This window comes from Coenobita brevimanus, chromosome 58 (genome assembly GCF_032717465.1).
Source record: "Coenobita brevimanus isolate Jiangsu-jjx chromosome 58, ASM3271746v2, whole genome shotgun sequence".
NCBI lineage: Eukaryota > Metazoa > Arthropoda > Malacostraca > Decapoda > Coenobitidae > Coenobita > Coenobita brevimanus.
The window spans coordinates 10,883,979-10,900,944 of NC_137011.1; the positions used below are offsets into that span (position 1 = coordinate 10,883,979).

A 16,966-nucleotide genomic window follows, 5' to 3' on the forward strand; every position below is an offset into this window, starting at 1 on the left:
GGGGGAAGAGGGAGGGGGAGGCCAAGGATGAGATGGAGGGATGGGGTGGAGAGGTATATGAGAGAGAGGGGTGTGAGCTGGGAGCAGGGCAGTGAAATGGCAGGGGACAGGGCGACTTGGAGGCGATTTGTTTGTGGCCATCCCAAACGGGATTGAGGCGTCTGGCAATAGATAGGTAGATAGATATTTATATATATATGTACTGTAAACACATACACATATATATATATATATATATATATATATATATATATATATATATATATATATATATATATATATATATATAGATAGATAGATAGATATAGATATTTATATATTCATTCATTCATTCATTGCCAGACGCCATGTATCCCAAACGGGGTGGCCAAGGGCTCAGAGTTAACTGTTTTAAAGGAAGTGGCACTAATCCTCCACCAACCCCACTTGACACGTAGGGATGCCAACAGCATCTGGTGTTCCCAGGCAGTCACCCATCCAAGTACTAACCAGACCCAACATTGCTTTACTTCGCTGATCGGACGGGAAGCGGTGTACTCAAAGTGGTATGGCCTATATACAGTATATATATATATATATATATATATATATATATATATATATATACTGTATATATATATATATATATATATATATATATATATATATATATATATATACTGTATATATATATATATATATATATATATATATATATATATATATATATATATATATATATTGAATGTACAGTAAGCTCCCACAGTGCACGAGTGGTTGGGCGGTACTGGTCCTCGCTTACTGTGAAATTGCACACTGTGAATACATAATCATAAGGGAAATATTACATATGGGCAGTACCCTCCTCATACCTTTACATTTTTTGGCCCTTAGAGACATAATAAAGTGAAAAATTTTCAGACATATACTACAGATATAGCTACAGGAACAAAAATGTGTTCAGTCACTTTAACAACAGTAGACAACAGGCCTGATGGACTTAAATAACAGGGGTTCCAAGGTGCAGCAACACTTACAGTGCCACACCCCCCACCATACTCCCCGTTGCACCAACACTTCCATCCTCAGACTCCTCCTGAGCACCTTCCCCATGAGCATCTAACTCAGTCACTTCGACCAAAAACCCCTCAAAGTCCAATGTTGACACAACTGACATTGCATCCTCTTCATCCTCTACAGGAACAGAATCAGACGATGTAGCTGGTCCTTCACTTTCACTTTCTTGAGGCCACCATGTGTAACTTGTTATGAGTGTCTGCCTCCTCCTATTGATTTCTTGCCTGTGCCTGTCTGTGTAGAAACAGAAGACTGTCGAAACTAACAAGAACCTCCTCCATTCTTTGTTGGCTGATTTCATGTTCCTTCACTTCTTCTTTGAGCTTATCCATGGCAGCATGGATCTTGCTTTTCCTTGACATAGTTCTGTGCTGCCCTCCATCACACTAGAATGCCCGGGAATTTCTGCCCATCTACATCACAACTGACGTCATGATGGATGCGTTGTGTGGGGGTGGGGGTCACGTACTCAGGGAAAATGGCATTTTTGTGCCACTCCTTGCCTCTGCTTTGTGTACTGTGGGCTAAACTTGCACAATCAAGGATTTTGGGTTATTATTTTGGTCACTCGTGTATTATGCGATTCGCGCACTCTGAGCTCGCACACTAGGGGAGCTCTCTGTATACATACATATATATAGATAGATAAATAGATAGATAGATAGACAGATACACACACACACACACACACACACACACACACACAGGTGGTCCGCGACATACTGTACAATCAGGTTATGTTTCGATAAACTGATCATAAGTGGAATTATCATACACTAAGTCGAAATGCATTTAATACTCCTAACAAACCTAACATCACAGCCTAGCCATGCCTACCTTAAATGTGCTTGGAAAACTTACTAGCCTACAATTTGGCAAAATCATTAACACATGGCCTATTTTATAATAAAGTACTGAATATCTCATGTAATTTATTGAATACTGTACTGAGATCGTTGACTGCGAAAGCTCAGTTTCACGTTCAATGACCATTTGGGCTCAGTCCTGGTTGTTTTGGTCGCATATCATTCAGGTCGTAACGTCCAAATAGGTTAGGTTAGGTTTGGTTGGGTTCTTTGGGCCATTAGGCAATTCAGCCATTTGCCAGTTTAGACATTACGGCCCAAACGACCAGGATCCTATAGGCTTGCTGCCTTTACGTTGGGCAATTACAGTTCACTAGTCTACTGCGCGAGCTCAGAGTGCGCAATTCACACTGTGCGCAAGTGACCAAAAATAATAACCAAAAACCTTGAATGTGCGAGTTTACCTCACAAAACGCGAGGTAGAGGCAAGGAATGGCTCAAAAATGCCATTTTCCATGAGTACGCGACCCTCCCACACAATGAACCAATAGTGACCCAAAGGCTTGTAGGGAAGGTGCTCAAGAGGAGTCCACAGTAAGATCTCACCAATAACAACTTCGACAATAATGTTTTTGGCAATAAGGGGAAGTTAGAATAGATACCCAGTTTCTAAAATACTGACGGTTATTTCATGAATACCAAGTTGTTATACTGGCAACGCGTCCATAACAAGATGAGGAATGAAACAAACAAGCAAGAAGAGATGAAGGAAATTGCCGAAGATGTAAGCAGTAGCGAGGAGGAGAGGGAGGATCCTCCCCTCACCACCTCCCCTGACTCGACCGCTACCGTCCCCTCCTCCTCCACTGCCCCATCTGACTCACCAGCCGCCTCCCCCTCCAGCTCCACAGCCCCACCTGACTCACCTGCATCACCTGGCATACCTGCAACACCCACCATAATGACTGTTGCTGCATTCTGGAAGAAAAGTAACCTTCAACATGCCGTAAATATCTCTGTCAAAGCCTGGAATAATACAACATTGGCAATCGTTAAAGAAGCATGGTGCAGCCGGGGTGGCAGTGGGGGCACTCTAAGTGCGTTGCCGTGCCGTGGAACCCCTGTTATTTAAGTCCATCAGGCCTGTTGTCTACTGTTGTTAAGGTGACTGCCCATATTTTTGTTACTGTAGCTCTATCTGTAGTACAATGTCTGAAAAATTTGACCTCTATTATGTCTCTAAGCGCCAAAAAAGGTCCAGGTATGAGGGGATACCGCCCATATGTAATTTTTCCAATAAGATTATGAATTCTCAGTGTGCGAATTCACACTGCGCAGGTCGCGGACTGCCCAATCTCTCGCGCACTGTGCGAGCGAACTGTATCTTAGAGTTTCATCTCAAGAGTAATTGCCTTCCACTTCTCTTTCTCATCAGTGACAGGAGAGACAGATGGGCATTTCACAGACACAATGATTGCAAAAAACACAAAGTAGATACAGCAACACAGAACACAATAGAGCATTGACTGTTTACACTAGCAACTGCCCGGGCAGATTGGAATTCAGATCGCTGCTGCTGTCCAGTATCACAGGAGAGTATTGTACCTCATATCACTAGCCTGGGGAAAGATCAAAAATTCAAATTTCGAAGTTCAGTTTCTACCATCATAAAGTTGAAAAATCGAATGCTGACCCATCATAAAATGGGGACCACCTGTATAGTAAACCCTCACCCTTGATGTTAAAGCCAAAAGTTCGTTAAAGCCAAACACCATGCTGTTCAGTAATCTCCCAGGTGTCGTGGCTTTTACCAAACAAAGATTGTTAAATGAAGAGTGCTGTTCAGCTGTACACTCATAAACATTAACATACAGCTAGGTCTAAATGGCTCTTTTTCTCAATACAGTAAATGCCTATTTATTAACTTATGTTTTAACTTACGTGATGTTCTGTGGGATGAGGAGGTGCATGTGTATTTACTTAGTTGTGATCTACGGAAAATGAGCTATGCTCCTGGGGTCCCTTCTCCATGTCTCAAACAGTCTTTAAACTCATTTTAAGTTTTTGGACTGGATGATCTCTTTGTCCAGGCTGTTCCACAGGTTAGTGCAACTGTATGGAAAACTGCACTTCTTGATATCCTTCAAGCAGCATGTCTTTTCAATTCCTTTCCATGTCCTCTTTTTGCTCCCCAGTCCCATACAAACAGATCTTCTCTGTCAATTTTGACTACTCCTGTCATGACTCTGAACACTGTAATCATGACACCTCTCTCTCTCTCTCCTCTTTCTTCTAAGGAAGGCAGACCCAGCTTTTCTAGTCTTTCCTTGTATGACAAATCTGCTAGGCTAGGGACCATCTTGGCTGCTGTTCTTTGTATTATCTCTATCTTATTTATATCTTTCTTTTTATGTGGGGACCACATCACTGCCACATATTCTAACCTGGGGCGTATCATAGACACTATTAATTTTTTTTTTCATCTTCTCATCCATGTAATGAAATGACACTCTTATGTTTGTCAAGAGCTTATGTCTCTCACAATCTCATTAATGTGTTTTTCGGGTTACAAATTATCCTGGACCAACGCTCACAAGCACTTCTCTTCTCTCACTCTTGTGATTAATTCCTTTCCCATTGAGTAAGTCAGTGATAGCCTCTTAGTACTTTTACCCATTTCAATTATATTGCATTTTTTTCACTGAATTTCATTTCTCATAACTGGCTCTAATCATAAATCCTGTCCAGATCTTCCTGCAGCATTTTACAATCCTGTTCAACTTCTAATCTCCTCATGATCTTTGCATCGTCTGCAAACAAACTTGCATAATTGTTCATTCCATCTACCATATCGTTTACTTAAATCAGGAAAATTATGGGTGCCAGCACCAAGCCCTGTGGGACTCCACTTGTTACTTCCCTCCACCCTGACATCCCTTCTTTTATTACTGTCTTCATTTGTCAGTCTCTCAAGATGTCTCTCATCCACTCCCAGAGGTTTCCCCTCATTCCTCCTGTGTGCTCCAATTTCCACATTAGTCACTTATGGGGTACCTTGTCAAAGGTTTCTTCTAGAACTAAATACAGTAAAGCCCCAGGTTTCACACCTAATTTGCTTCATGAAAGGTACAACGAACCATGAAACCGCTAAACTTGGGACACTGATCCTATGGGAAATAGGCTAATTGGTTCTGGGTCCCATGCCAACTCCTCCTATAACCCATTTATGCAATGTAAAATTTACTGATCACACCTGAAAATAAACCAGCATTAATACAAAGTACATAATTGGCAAGGAAACTCACTCAGAAGGCCGGAGTGAAGTGTTTTATGGAAAGGAGCAGGGTGTAATTTCTGAGGCAGGTGGTGAGGCTAACTCTTCGCGCTTCTTCCCCATGCCTCTAACTGTTGACTCAGGAATCTTGAACGTTTTAAAAATTTCAGAATTCTTAGCATCCTGCTCTATCTGCGTCACAATTTTCCTCTTTAAATCAATGTCATACACATGCTTCTTAACACTAACACAGTAGTCACATTTCACTTTCCCCTTACCATTCTGACTTTGCAGTTCTGACCTCTTACCATCATTTCTCCTACCCTCAAGACCACCTCTCAAACTTCCAGAGCAGCAGGAAGGCATAGCGTGAGAGTAAAACCAGGAACACAAGTGGCAAGGCACTGAAAAAAAAGGCATAGGGGGCAGTTTTAAACATAGCATGCGGAGCATAGTGGGCCTGCGGCATTGGCAGTGAACAAGTGACGAACTGACGATCGCTTTCCGTGCACGCAGTTTGTTTAAGTTTTCTCACCACAAACAGAGAGGTTTTTGGCTCCGAACCCGGAATTTGGGAATATCTGCAGGCGACCACTAACCACAAAACTACGAACGAAGATGTCGCTAAACTTGGGGATTTACTTTACACACAATCCACTCAACTATCTCTCTCCTATTGCATGTCAGTTGCCCTTCAGTAGATGCTCAACAAACTAAAGGCACACAACCTTCCATTTCTGAATCCAAACTGACTTTCTTCCAAAATGTTTATCTCCTCCAGATATTTTATCCACCTGTCTTTCAAGATTCTCTTGCATAACTTTGTGACCATGCTGGTCAGGGACACTGGTCTATAATTCAGGAGTTCTTCCATATTCCTTCTTTTATAAACTGGTACCACACTGGCCCTCTTCCATTCCCAAGGCACTTTCCCTTCTTCCAGAGAACACACAATTAAACCATGAATCTTATCTGCCAGTTGTTCTCTGCATTCCTATAGTACAGTATCCAATTAGAGATCCCATCAGGCTTTGGGAACTTCCTTGCACCTTGAGAGTCCAGTGGTTTACACACTTCCTGCACTTCCACTTTTACAGCTTTTAACACTACATTTCTAGTCACTCCCTCCCCTCCACAAAATCACTTTCCTTAATGAAAACCGACTGGAAACTTTTGTTCATTATTTCAGCTTGCATTACCACATTGTTGTAGACCTTTCCTTTTACTTTCAGCCTGTTGATTCCTTCCTTGTGTTTCAATCTGCCATTGGCAAACGTATACAGCAATTTAGGTTCCTCCTTACATCTGTCAATTATAGTCTTTCGCATTCTTCCTTTTTTTCTGTTGTTACCTTTCTTTCTCCATTTGTTCCATGCTGCATCCCTTTCTCTTTTTGCAATTGCACACCTTCTGTTCAACCAATCTTTCTTCCAGTTCTCTCTCCCACTTACTCTTGGCACATATTTTTCCACACCTGAGTTGTAAAAGCCTAAAAAGGTAGCCCACTTCTTCTGAACCTCTCTTCTCTGAATTCTTGCCAATCCACTTCTTCCAAAAATTTCCTCAGTCCTGTAAAGTTTGCTTTACCAAAATTCTATCTTCCATGCCTGCATAGCTCGTCTCTTGGCACCACATTCCCTTCTATCATTTGGAACTCAATCATTACATGATCACTTTTTCCTACTGGAAACAGACATTTCAGAGATTTAATTATGTCAGGTTCTTTGGCTGGCAGTAAATTTAGTCTTGATGGTGTGTCATCACCTCTAAATCTTGTCTCGTATTTGACCCACTGGATCATTACGTTATTCACTGCTACATTTAACAGTATACAGTACTGCTATATTTAACAGTATACAGTAATCCCTCCATTATGTCATAATACAGTAAAACATCAATAAGTCGACCCTGCAGAAGGCCAAATTTCCGGTAAGTCGAACTCTGACAGAGGTGTGACTTAGTGTTTGTTCAAAGAGTTAAATTTTAGTTTCTTATATTCCAAATGCTACATTTTAGTTTATTATATTCCAAGTGTTACATTTTAGTTTTAAGATTGACTGTCAAATGAAGTAAATAAGCACAAAACGTTAAAAAGTTAACAGACTTGCACCCTCCACCTATACTACCTCCTATTTTAGCCTAGCCAATGACATGCACTGAGTTGTTTTTATTGTTTATTTTTATTGCTTTATAAATGTTTCTTTAGTCTGGTGTTAATAAACAAGTACAGTAATCACATATAATTTGCAACTACTGGTGGGGGTAATATAATTTTTTTTTGCAATTATTTCCAGTAAGTCAGAAAATTCGGTAAGCCGAACTACCCTAGAGGTAGGGTTTACTACAGAGCCAAAGGCATGACCAGATACGGGCAATGTTCAGATATGATCAATATCCTCTACTGTATCCATACCCTACCTATACCCATACCCAACCTATATGTATGGTGTCTTTCTCAATTTTAGCAGTGTTTTGTGGTCTTTCAGCTGTTTTTAGACATCAAAACACACAGTGCACTATGCAATATAATCCTATTAAAAAAAAAAAAAAAAATCAATATGCACAGCATCCCTCTTAATTTTGTCAGTGTTCTGCGGTCTTTTGGCTCTTCTTAAACATCAAAACACACACTGGAATATGCAATATAATCCTAAACACTAAGAAAACAATGCATTAAAAAAAAAATAAAAGAATATGCAAATCCCTACCAATATGCACAGTACCCCTCCTAATTTTGGCAGTGTTCTGCAGTCTTTCAGCAGTATTTAGACATCAAAATGCACATGAAAATATCCAGTGTAATGCCAGACACTAAGAAAACAATGCATAAATAACAAAAATCAACAAATGTCCCACCTATAATGTACAGTACCCCTCCTAATTTTGGCAGTGTTCTCTGATCTTTCAGCTGTATTCAGACATCAAAACACACATGGGAATATCCAATGTAATGCTAGAGACTAAGAAAGCAATGCATAAACAACAAAAGTCCACACAAAAAATCAATGAAGATGATGGCTGTAGTACTTTTAACGCTCTCGGGAATGCAAAAAGTTTCTCAGTCAACAGGAGTAACAGCTAACTCCGTGACACAAAGAAAAACATTTCTTTCAATGTCAATTGAAATTCATTACATTGGTATAAGTTGTATACCATCATCTTCACTAGTGTTTATACTATAAGCTAATAAAAACACACAAAACTGATGAGTAAAAGTACAAAAAAGGAGTGGGAATGAACTTTTTGGAGAGTAAAAAATATATTCAGATAACTTCCCAACATCCTAGTGCAAAATTCTGTCCCCACTGTGCAAAAGCTAAGCATATATCTAGATGCAGAATTTCATGGGCTTTCTCGTGGTGTTTCTGGAATTTCGACATGACCAATAGTATTCAAATAAATTGCAAAAAACTAAAAAACTCATGCAGGGTTGGTTGGCAACGTGCGGGTGGGGGGAGGACTCTGGGAGAGCAAGGGAGATAACTAAGCAGGCAGTGATGAACATGGGGAGGGAAGGAGGAGGGATGGGGGGGGAGTGAAGTGAGGGATGCCATGGGGCTTTCACTGTTTGGTGAGGAGGCAGATGGGCACTTTTGCTCTGCTGGTGGGTTAGGATGTGTTACTCTTGCGAGGTTGTTATGTTCCCATTGATCCATCCCTCTGGAGAAATTTCACCATTCAGTAAGGACCCATACAGCCATTTTAGCTCAGCTTGTGGGTTATGCTCTGTTTTCCTCTTGCACTGCCAGTATGCTACCGGTGATCAAGGTGGTGGGAGGATTTCGACCATTCGGCAGGGATCCATATGGCCATTCTTGCTCAGCTTCTGGGCTAAGCTCTGTCTTTCTTGCGTGCTGCCGGTAAGTTACCGGTGATTGGGTTGACCAGGTGATTTCAACCATACGGTAGGGATCCATACAGCCATTCTCGCTCAGCTTGTGGGTTACTGTCTATTATTATCCACATGTGGACGGAGAGGGCGGTGAGCCACAAAACGGACTTTTTTTTATTTCACAGGCCAGCCAGCTGCTGAAACCAGAACTTTTATGTCTGGTTACACCAGATATGGTTATAATAGAGCCAAGGACTAATGAACGGATACGGAGCATGACCGGATTTGGACTGTCTGCATAATCGAGGTATTACTGTACTGACCTACGAATCTTCACTACCTCCTGGGTCCCACTGCTCCCAGTTCACATTTTTACAATTAACCCATCCCATCTGGGTGTCATGTTTACATGTCCTCCCAGGGCCGTCCGGGTGACACATATAAATGATCTAGTGTTTCGCGGCATTGTCTGAATATTCCGCAGGTTATTTCCACCACAAGCAGCCACTGGCAACTCTCCTGCATGCATATGAGTCATGCTCCAGTCACCTGCATGCCTCCATAATGGACAGACCTACACAAAAAGTTTTCCCTGTGTCCGTATCCTTGGCTGAGCGCCCGCAGCAGCCGACTTCAATACCTATGAAGTCCAATGGCCATAAAAGAAAAGGCCTTAGTGATACTGCAATAGGAAGAGAACTTGAGGTGTCATTAACGCCAACTACGAATGAAGAAAGTGACTCCTCCTCTCAGGAAAATGACCGCCATAATGAGTGTCGATATTTCTGCGTCGTGAAAGAGGGTGGAAGATGTGACTCCAATGCACGCCCATCATTTCCCCGTGTTCGTTCATCTGCTATTTCTGATGATGGGAATGGTTCAGAGGGTATTGATGATCCTGGAGAGGGGGATATTGGCAAGGATAAGGAAATGAAAGAGGAAGTAGGGAGTGGAGAAAGGAAGGAGGTGGAGGTGGAAGGGAGAAGGGAAGGGGAAACTAGGTGCGTCGAGCCTTGCGCTACCTCTCTCTATTTACGTGAATAATGGAAGCAGAAAGTTTGTTTCATGATGAAATCATTGAATGTTTCCATGTGTGTATGTTTATGATGAAAAAGTACAAATCACAGGAAAAAAACTTCATAGTGGAAAGTGTAGTGGAGTGGAGAAAGGGAGGAGGGAGGGAGGAGGAAACGTGGTGCCTTGCACCACCATTCTGTCTATTTATGTGAATTATGGAAGCAATAAGATTGTTTCATGATGTAATCAGTGCCTTATTTTTTAATGAAAATTTTCATGTGTGTATATTTATGATGATAAAAATGTCTAAATCACAGGAAAAAACTCTGTTATAGTGGAAGGAACAGTATTTTTTATTATGGACAGTATTAGTATAACTATTTTGTTCACAATTTTTTTTTTTAGGTTTTATGTAGTAGTAGTAGTTGTAGTAGTAGTAGTGGTATTATTTGTAGTAGTAGTGGTAGTAGTAGTAGTGATATTATTTGTAGTAGTAGTGGTAGTAGTAGTAGTAGTAGTAGTTGTAGACATGGTAGTTGTGGTAGTAGTAATAGATGTAGACATGGTGGTTGTAGTATTAGTAGTAGTTGTAGTAGTGGTAGTTGTAGTAGTGGTAGCTGTAGCAGTGGTAGTTGTAGTAGTGGTAGTTGTAGTAGTGGTAGTTGTAGTAGTAGTAGTAATAATAATATTATTTGTAGTAGTTGTAATACCCAGACTTCTGGTCGCACAGTGGTGCCGGAATCAAGTGACAATGCAAGCCAAACATACATCTCCGTGTGTGTGTGTGTGTGTGTGTGTGTATTTACCTATTTGTATTTACCTATTTGTAGTCTACAGGAATTGAGCAATGCTCGTGTTGTCCTGTCTCCATATCCACATTTATCAAGTCTACCTTTACACACATGAATGTTTTTCTCATGCACCACCTCTTTGTCTAAGTCATTCCAAATATTTAAGAATATACCTAATTGTGATATACACGGAATGTACTATGCTCGTGGGTTTCCGTCGCTGTTTCTCAATAAGTCGAATTTAACTTTAAACTCGTTTATGTTTTTAGACTGGACGATCTCTTTGTCCAGGCTATTCCATAAGTCTATACTTCTGTAAGGAAAGCTATATTTCTTGATATCCTTCAAGCAGCTTGACTTTTTCAATTTCATTCCATGTCCTCTTGTTGCTCTCTTATCCCATACAAACAGATCTTCTTTGTCAATTTTATCTACTCCCACCATGGTCCTGAACACCGCAATCATGTCTCCCCTCTTTCTCCTTTCCTCTAACGAAGGCAAATCCAGTTTTTCCAGCCTCTCTCTGTATGACAGGTCTGTCAGACTGGGGACCATCTTGGTTGCTGTTCTTTGTATTCTCTCAATCTTGTTTATATCTTTCTTTTTGTGTGGGGACCACACTACCGCTGCATATTCTAACCTGGGGCGGATCATGGCCACTATCAATTTTTTCATCATTTCCTCATCCATATAATGAAATGCTACTCTTATGTTAGTCAAGAGCTTATAAGTCTCTCCAACTATCTTGTTAATGTGCTTTTCTGGTGACAAACTATCTTGGACCAGCACTCCCAAATCTTTCTCTTCTCTCCTTTTTGTGATTAATTCATTACCCAAAAAATAATTCAGTGATGGTCTCCTGGTACTTTTACCCATTTCCAATATTTTACATTTCTTTACATTAAATTTCATTTCCCACGTCCGGCTCCAATTGTGTATCCTATCCAAATCCTCCTGCAGCATTTTACAATCCTCCTCAACCTCTATCTTCCTCAAGATCTTTACATCATCAGCAAACAGACTTGCATAACTGTTCACTCCATCTACCATATCATTTACGTAAATCAGGAACATTACTGGCGCCAACACTGAGCCTTGAGGGACTCCACTTGTTACTTCCCTCCATCCAGACATCTTTTCCTTTATTACTGTCCTCATTTGTCTGTCTCTCAAAAAGTCTCTCATCCATTCCAGAAGTTTCCCCTTTAGTCCTCCTATATATTCTAGTTTCCACATTAGTCTCTTATGAGGTACCTTGTCAAAGGCCTTCTCTAAGTCTAAGTACACACAATCCACCCAACCATCTCTCTCCTGTACCACATCAATCGCTCTTGAGTAAAAGCTCAACAAGTTTGAAACACATGACCTTCCACTTCTGAATCCAAACTGACATTCAGCCAAAATATTCATCTCTTCCAGATATTTTATCCATCTGTCTTTCAGGCTTCTCTCACACAATTTTGCGACCATGCTGGTTAGAGACACTGGTCTATAATTCAGGGGTTCTTCCCTGTTTCCTCCCTTGTAAATTGGTACCACATTTGCCCTCTTCCATTCTTTTGGCACTTTCCCCTCTTCCAGTGAGCATACAATTAAGCTGTAAATTTTATCCGCCAGTTGTTCTCTGCATTCCTTCAGTACCCAATTAGAAATTCCATCAGGTCCTGGGGCTTTCCTTACATCTTGAGTTTCCAGTAATTTATACACTTCCTGCACCTCCACTTTTATATCTTTCATCACCGGAACATTTCTAATCACTCCCTCCCCTTCCACAAGCTCCTTTTCTTTAGTGAAAACTGACCGGAAACGTTTGTTCATTATTTCTGCTTGCATTGCCGCATCCTTAAAGACCTCTCCATCTACTTTCAGCTTGGTGATTCCTTCCTTTTGTTTCAGTTTGCCATTAACAAATCTGTAAAACAGTTTGGGTTCATCCTTGCATTTGTCAATTATACCTTTTTCAAAATTCCTTTCTTCTTCCCTACGTATTCTTGTGTATTCGTTTCTTGTTCTTTTATATTCTTCCTTTGTTCTGTCGTTACCTCTCTTTCTCCAATTGTTCCACGCCTTATCTCTCTCTTTTTTGGATATCATACACCTTCTATTAAACCACTCCTTTTTCCTGTTTTCTTTCCCTCTTACTCTTGGTACAAATTTTTCCACTCCCAAATTATAGAGGTCTAGAAAGATATCCCACTTCCTCTGTATCTCTCTTGTTTCTCTGAATTTTCTCCAATCCGCATTTTCAAAAAAGTTTCTCAATCCTGTAAAATTTGCTTTGCCAAAGTTGTATCTTCCCTGTCTATGAAGCTCGTCTCTTGGCTCGACGTTTTCTATTAACATCTGGAACTCAATGACCACGTGATCACTTTTTCCCAAAGGACAGAGATATTCCAATGATTCTATTACATCGGGTTCTTTGGTGAACAGTAAATCTAACCTTGCTGGTGTGTCCTCACCTCGAAACCGTGTCTCTTCTTTGACCCACTGCGTCATCACATTATTCATTATTATATTTAATAACATAGTACCCCACGAATCCTCGCCGCCTCCCGAGTACCATTCCTCCCAGTTCACCTCTTTACAATTAAAGTCACCCACCAAAATTATATTATTGCTCTTCTCAATTATTTTTTGCAAGTAGCTAGCCATATCTGACAACATCTCATGGTATTCGTCATCCTTCCATGCTCTCGTCTTTGGGGGAACATACACTACCGCCATATCTCTCTTAACATTCTCTCCAGTTTCTAATTTCAGATATATATCACTTCAGCCCTGCCTTCTCCCATTTCCACAGTATCTACATTTATGTTGTTCTTCACTGCTATCATCACTCCTCCTCCCTTTTTTTCTTTCCTGTCTTTTCTCCACAGTTTGTATTTACCATCTCCCAAATGAACATCAATATCTTCTCTTAATTTGGTCTCTACAAGGCACATGACATCAGGTTCATGTTCTCTCAAGAAATCATTAATTTCGATCCTTGTCGATATGAAACCATCAACATTAGTATATATCACCTTCAAATTATTTTTGACATTATTAATACCCTCTTCTCTCCTACTCTCTGTCCGTACCACTTCTTCAACTTCTGATCTTTCACAACCATCCCCCTAGTTTCCTTCACTTCTATTTCCTTAAATACCATTTCCTTACTTTCATATCCAATACTCTCCAAAAAAAAGTATTACGTTCTTCCTCTGTCCTCTTATCATTTTTTTCCTTTACTTCTTCCTTTAATGATTTTAAAACTTCTCTTTCTTCTTCATTCAGATCTTTTCTTATTATAATATTTTCCATCCCCGCCTCTTTGCTTAATTTCCAGGTCACTTTAAGTATCTCATTTATTACACTTTCTGATGTAAACTTGACTCTCATTGGTCTTGTTTCCCCTTTCTTATAAGGCCCTATCCTCCTTACTTCCTCAGTTTCTTTTACCCACTTGTCTCCTTCGGGGTCAATCTTGCCTAATATTCCTCTCACCATGTTCGTGTCTTTCTCGAGTCTTGCGAACCTAACCTTTTCTTCCTCTTCCCTGTTTCCAAATACTACCACACATCTGTTCCTTTCTACAGTTTCTCTCACTATTTTCTCTTTTTTTCTTCAGTATTTTCACTACATTTTCTTCCATTTCTTTCTTGTTCATTTCCCTTTCTTCCTGGATGATCTCTCTTAAGCTGACCACTTCTTTCTGTTCTTCTTCTACGTGTGCCCACTTTGCCTTGTGTTCTTCTAGTACATTACTCACCTTCTCCGTTTTATTAGTACTCTCTTCAAGTTTCCTCCTCAGTTCAACATTCTCCCTCTTCAAATTCTTAATCTCTTCATTGGCTGTTTCGTTGGACTGGATTAGACTCTGTATGGTGGTTTCCGTATTTCCTGACACATCCTTTATCACTAGATTCTCTACTTTTTTTTCGAGTTCACTAATCCTCATAATTAATGTTTTCACCAGGTGTGTGTGTGTGTGTGTGTGTTCTTACCTAACTGTTCTTACCTAATTGTATCTTTACAGGAATGAGTCAAGCTCGTACTGTCCCGTGTCTTAAACCATATTTATCGTACATATCCTTAAATTTGTGAATTGTTTTGGCACACACTATTTCATTCGGTAGTGCATTCCATTGATCAATTGCTCTGTTTGGGAAACTGAATTTCTTTACGTCTTTATCACCTCTCTTCTTATGCAGTTTTTTGCAGTGTCCTCTTGCTGATGCTTCTCCATATGTTAAGTAATCATTTATGTCTATTTTCTCCTTTCCTGATATGCACTTATATAGCATTATCATGTCACCTCTTTTCCTTCTCTCCTGTAGTGTTGGTAGATTCAGTTTATTTAGTCTTTCTTCGTAGCTTAGGTCCCTTAAGCTTGGTATCCATCTTGTAGCGGCCCTTTGAACTTTTTCAATCTTCTCTATATGCTTTTTGAGATGAGGACTCCAGACTGCTGATGCATATTCCAGGGTTGGTCTAATGAATGATGTTATTATCCTTCTTAGCATGTCTTCATTTATGTATGTGAATGCTATTCTCATATTTGCAAGCAGTGTATACATGTTCCGTACCTTCTCGCTGATGTGGTCAGCCGGAGATAGTCTGTTATTGATAATCACACCTAGGTCTTTCTCTCTTTCTGATGTGTATAGGGTTTTATTTCCTAACTTATAATCCCAATCAGGTCTTTTTCCACTTTTACCAAACTTGATTACATGACACTTGTCCGCATTGAATTCCATTTGCCATGTACTACTCCATTCATGAAGTTTATTTAATTCTTCTTGTAGCTCCCTACAAGAGTCTGTGCTAGTAATTCTCCTTTGTATTTTTGCATCATCTGCAAACATATTCAGATAGCTCTCATTTCCAGTGTTACTGTTTATATCATTTATATACACTAAAAACATGATTGGTGCCAGCACCGAACCCTGTGGTACTCCACTAGTCACTTCTTTCCATGATGAGTAGTTTCCTCTTAGTACTGTCCTCATTTCTCTTTTTATGAGAAAGTCTTGCATCCAACAAAACAGTTTGCCTCAAATTCCTCCTTGATGGTACAGTCTCCATAAAAGTCTTTGGTGTGGTACTGTGTCAAAGGTTTCTTGAAATCTAAATAGATACTGTCCACCCATCCTTCCCTTTCCTGTATTGTGTTTGTTACTCTGTCATAGTAGCTCAACAGATTAGTAACACATGATTTTCCTTTTCTGAAACCAAGCTGTCTTTCTGTTATCATACTGTGTTCTTCAAGATGATTTACCCAAGCTTTTCTTATAAGTTTTTCTAATACCTTGCTTACAACACTGGTCAGTGATACTGGTCGGTAGTTGTGTGTCTGTATGTATTTACCTAATTGTGATATACAGAAAATGAGCTACGCTCGTGGGGTCCTGTCTCTGTTTCTCAATAAGTCGAATTTAGCTTTAAACTGGTTTAAGTTTTTAGACTGGACGATCTCTTTGTCCAGGCTATTCCACAGGTCTATACATCTATAAGGAAAACTATATTTCTTGATATCCTTCAAGCAGCTTGGTTTCTTCAGTTTCATTCCATGTCCTCTTGTTACTCTCTTATCCCATAAAAACAGATCTTCTTTGTCAATTTTACCTACTCCCACCATGGTCCTGAACACTGCAATCATGTCTCCTCTCTTTCTCCTTTCTTCTAGGGAAGACAAATCCAGCTTTTCCAACCTCTCTCTATACAACAGATCTGCCAGACTGGGGACCATCTTGGTTGCTGTTCTTTGTATTCTCTCAATCTTGTTTATGTCTTTCTTTTTGTGTGGGGACAACACTACTGCTGCATATTCTAACCTGGGGCGAATCATGGCCACTATCAATTTTTTCATCTCCTCATCCATATAATGAAAAGCAACTCTTATATTAGTCAGGAGTTTATACGTCTCTCTAACTGCCTTGTTAATGTGTTTTTCAGGTGAGAAACTGTCCTGGACCAGCACTCCCAAATCTTTCTCCTCTCTTGGTTTTGTAACTGGTTCATTACCCATCAAATAATTCAATGATGGCCTCTTGGTACTTTTACCCATTTCCAATATTTTACATTTCCTTGCATTAAATTTCATTTCCCACATCTGGCTCCAATCATGTATCCTACCCAGATCCTCCTGCAGCATTTTACAATCCTCCTCAACCTATACCTTCCTCAAGATCTTTGCATCATCAGCAAA

General features: G+C 40.1%; 1 protein-coding gene and 1 pseudogene across 1 annotated transcript in view; both read right to left on the reverse strand.

Moving 5' to 3' along the window:
- Nucleotides 1–16,966, reverse strand: part of LOC145402635 (voltage-dependent calcium channel subunit alpha-2/delta-1-like) — a 440,994-nt gene that overhangs the window by 85,504 nt on the left and 338,524 nt on the right. The gene's annotated exons all lie outside the window — the stretch shown is intronic.
- On the reverse strand, nt 441–560 carry LOC145402770 (5S ribosomal RNA; annotated as a pseudogene).